The sequence below is a fragment of the Bos mutus genome, chromosome 21 (genome assembly GCF_027580195.1).
Source record: "Bos mutus isolate GX-2022 chromosome 21, NWIPB_WYAK_1.1, whole genome shotgun sequence".
NCBI lineage: Eukaryota > Metazoa > Chordata > Mammalia > Artiodactyla > Bovidae > Bos > Bos mutus.
Window position 1 is genome coordinate 22,388,699 of NC_091637.1, and position 4,901 is coordinate 22,393,599.

Here is a 4,901-nt window from a genome sequence, read left to right on the forward strand (position 1 = left end):
AATATTTTCACCTGTGAAACAGAAACTTCTATTTTCACTAGAGAAATATGCAGTTATGTATTCTGAAGTATATAAAATTCTATATTCATATGTGAAATATGTAGTGATACTTTCATTTGTGAAGTTCAGAAAATTCTGTTTTCTTATTGAAATATGCATGGATAAATTCACACAGAAGTACAGAAAATTCTACTTTCATGTATGAAATATGCACCAATATTTTCACTTGTGAAATACCAAATATTTTATTATCATATATGAAAGATATGCTGATATTTTAAAATGTGATTTATAGAAAATTCCATTTTTCACATATAAATAGGTATCAATATTTTCATATATAAAATGTAGAAAAGATTAAAATAATGCTATTTTCAGCAACAGGAACCTAGAGATTAACATACTAAGTGAAATAAATCATAAAGACAAAGACAAATACCATGTGATGTGACTTATATGTTGAGTCTAAAATGTGACAGAAATGAACGTACCTATGAAACAAAAACAGACTCACTGATACAGAGAACTCTGGTTACCAGCGGGGAGAGGAAGGCTGGAAGTGGAGGGACAAGATGGAATATGGGATTACGGGTACAAACCACCACATGTAAAATAAATAAGCTCTAAAGTTATCATATAAATCAGTGGAAGTATAGTCATTATTTTTAATACCTTTAGATGATGCATATTCCATAAAAATATTGAGTCACTATGTTGTACAACCAAGACAAATATAGTAATATAAATCAACTGTACTTCAATTTAAAAAATAGTTGATGTCTGGTTACAAACACAAAAATAATCAAAAATTTTAGAAAATAAAAATGGGGTATTTTTAAAAGTAGAAGATAGAAAATAGTTTCCATCAAGAAACTAAATTTGATGAGATTTTAAAAAATCACATATAGTAATTTTACTTTTGTTTCACAAAGAATTAATTAGTCAAGCCAATTAATCTACAGAAAAAAAACATGCTTTTCTGCAGGGAGCTGCCCGTGAGAATGGGGTCCTTTGTCCGAAGGACACAGCTCTTGAGGGTTTGCTTGCAAACATAGCTCTCTGTCCCGCCACCCCAGAGATTAGGCGCTTATTTACTGCAGACACCTGGAGTTCTGTGCAAACTTCTCACGACAGAGAAATGTTATCTGGTGTAAGAAATAATAACAGGGTGCCATTCCCATGCTCTCAAGATTTCTTGTGACTGTTTGTAAGATGTATAGGTCAACCAAGAAAATGTTAACTGTCTTGTCTTTCTCATGCTCTTCTGTATAAATATAAGATGCTGAATAAAGTCGGTGTCAGACCGCTCCCCTTTGTGGAGACATGTCTGAACCTCTCGACCCCATCTTTGTTGTAGTCTCTTGCTGTAGTTTCCTTTCTCAGCCCCGCTGTGCACGTTCTTGGGACCTGATCGACTTTGCTGGCTGGCACTGGCAGGTGGCGCCTGAACAGGGACTCTAGAATCGGAGCCAACGATGGCCGCTGCCCGCCAAGATTGAGGTAAGTAACAAGGAATTCCTAATTAATTAAAGTAAAGGGCAGGGAGTGTTACTGTCGAGAGTAATAAATCATGGGACAAGGCAATAGCCGCCAGTTATTTGTACATATGTTGAAAACTATGATAAAAGGTAGGGGAATTCATGTAAATAAGTTACAGCTAGAGAAGTTTTTACTTTTTATAGAAGAGGTTTGTCCTTGGTTTCCAGAGGAAGGAACAGTTAGTCTGGAAACTTGGAAAAAAAGTAGGAAAACAATTGCAGACATATTATTCCTTACATGGTCCCAATCGTGTTCCTGTGGATGCTTTTTCTTTGTGGACTCTCATAAGAGACTGTCTGGATCCTGAACATGAGGGACATAAAATTCAAACGGCTCTCAGGAATTCCACAGGACCCGAAGTTGCAGAGCCTTCCGCCCCTCCGCCTGAGCTGCTTTATGCTGTGCCTGAGGGAACAGCTTGTAAGGCTGGAGGGAGTGATGATGTGTTAAGCTCTGATGAACAGGAAGAGTTAAATGAACAAGCGGCTCAGTACCATAGAGAGGATATGCCTTGGGAAATGATGGTTAACATGCAATCCCCCTCGGGAAAAGGGGAATTAAAGCATTCAGGGCTTTCTGAAGAACAGCTGGAGAATTTAATTCAGAAGATTGTTATAGCAGTAAAGAAGGATGCACAGGGAGACTCCCACTCCAGCCAGCCTGTGCCTGCACCATATCCTCCCTCGATTCTTGCTGGACTCGATCCACCTCTGCCTTTCGTAGAACCGCGAGAGCTTATATCTATCCCTGCTTCTTTACCCGGTGAAAACATAAAAATTAGAAGTGAGATATTATTATCTCCTCTTCAACAAGCGATTAAGCGAGCTAATGAAGAAGGAGAACATATTCCCGAGTTTTCAGGAATCTATCCAGTGTTTGAAAATGCTCAACAGCAGAGGTATTATGAACCGCTGCCCTTTAAGCAACTGAAAGAGTTATAAGTGGCTTGTGCACAATACGGCCCAACTGCGCCGTTTACTCAGGCTATTATAGAGGCTTTAGGAAATCAAAATCTGCCACCTAATGATTGGAAACAGGTTGCTCAGGCTTGTTTATCTGGAGGAGATTATTTATTATGGAAATCTGAGTTTGCTGAGCAGTGTGGGATCACAGCTGATATCAATCGGTGACAGGGACTGAACACCACTTATGAAATGATGATGGGAGAGGGAGATTATCGAGACACTAATAATCAACTTAATTATTTGCCTGGAGCCTACCCTCAGATTAGTGCTGCGGCTCTACGAACATGGAAAAAGCTTCCAAATTTTGATAAAAAGACTGAAGATTTATCTAAAATTCACCAGGGGCCAAATGAACCATATCAGGATTTTGTTGCCTGCCTGCTTGAGACAATTAATAAAATGATAAAAAATCAGCAGGCGGGAATGGTGTTGGCTAAATTGGGTTATTGCCTTAGCTTGTTTTAGTAGACAGCTTGATAATCATTATCCCTCAGATAAAATTTTGCAATTTGCTCACTATCACCAATTTCTCTTCCCAAAAATCGTTGTTTCTCAGCCCCTTGCCAACACCCTAACTGTATTTACTGATGGCTCTTCTAATAGAATAGCTAGTTTGATTATACAGGACAATACTGCTGCCTGGCATACTAATTATAAGTCTGCTCAAGAAGTAGAACTATTTGCCATTTTTCAGGCTCTATTACAAATCTCTGCTCCATTTAATTTATATTCTGACAGTCAATATATCATAAGAGCCTTAAACACTATTGAGACTGTTCCATTTATTGGTACCCTGAATTCTACTATCCAAACTCTTTTTCGTGATATACAACATTTAATTTGCTCCAGAGTTAATAAATGCTATTTCGGTCATATTCGTGCTCACTCTGGACTTCCTGGACCTTTAGCATGAGGCAATGCTTTGGCTGACGAAGCTACACATATGATATTTCCTTCATTGGAACAAATGGCAAAAACTTCTCACAGCTTACACCATCGAAACAGCAATAGCTTAAGACTTCAATCTGACATTACTCGAGAAGCTGCCAGACAGATTGTTAAGCAATGTCAAACATGTCCTCAATTTTTTAGCATCCCCCATTATGGAGTTAATCCCCGAAGATTGTTGCCAAACGATATATGGCAAATGGATGTTACCCATATTCCTGAATTTGGTAAACAAAAATTTGTTCATGTTACTATTGACACCTTCTCCAGCTTTTTACATGCCTCTCTACAATCCGGAGAAGCTAGCAAACATTGTATAGCTCATTGCATTAAATGTTTTGCTGTTATGGGAACCCCTAAGACCATAAAAACAGACAATGGTCCAGGATACACTGGAAAAAATTTTCAACTATTTTGTACGCAATTGTCTATCTCACATAAAACGGGTATCCCTTATAATCCTCAAGGTCAAGGAATTATTGAACGGGCACATCAAACTCTCAAACATCAATTGCAAAAACTAAAGAAGGGGGAATTGTATCCCAATACCCCCTCCAACTCTCTAAACCATGCTTTATTTGTTCTAAATTTTTTACAATTGGATATATGTGGCCGTTCAGCAGCACAGCAATTTTGGAACTTTGATGCACAAACAATAAGACCTAAAGTCTTTTGGAAAGACCCACTTGTGGGAAAATGGTATGGACCAGATCCAGTACTAAGTTGGGGACGAGGGCATGTTTGTGTTTTCCCACAGGATGCCGAAGCGCCGCACTGGCTGCTGGAAAGGTTGGTACGCACGGTGGAGACGATCTCTAGTAAACCAGATGAAGAGATTGGCGATTCAAGAACATGATAAATTATCATCTCGACAACAACTTCAGGCATTGATGCGAGAGGCACAAAATCGTGTTGCTGTGCAGGGCAATTCAATATCGCCTTTGAGCTTCCTGATAACCTCATTAATTATCTTGAATCAGATTAATACTGCACATTCTAAAGAATATTCAAGTACTTACTGGGCTTATTTTCCCGACCCTCGCCTTCTCCAACCGGTGGACTGTGAGGGTCAGTCCATTCCCATGTACACTAATGAAACTTTTATTTCTTGCACCTTGTTTAATTAAAAAACTGATTGATGATCTATGGATGATAAAGGCTTCCATCTATGGAAATGGTCTGCGGTTAAAGGAACATAAGTGTGCGCCTATATAAAAAGAAAGGGGGAGATGTGGGGAGCTGCCCGTGAGAAAGGGGGTCCTTTGTCTGAAGGACAGAGCTCTGGGAGCTGCCTCAGTCCTTGAGGGTTTGCTTGCAAACATAGCTCTCTGTCCCGCCACCCCAGAGATTAGGCGCTTATTTACTGCAGACACCTGGAGTTCTGAGCAAACTTCTCATGCACAGAGAAATGTTATCTGGTGTAAGAAATAATAACAGGGTGCCATTCCC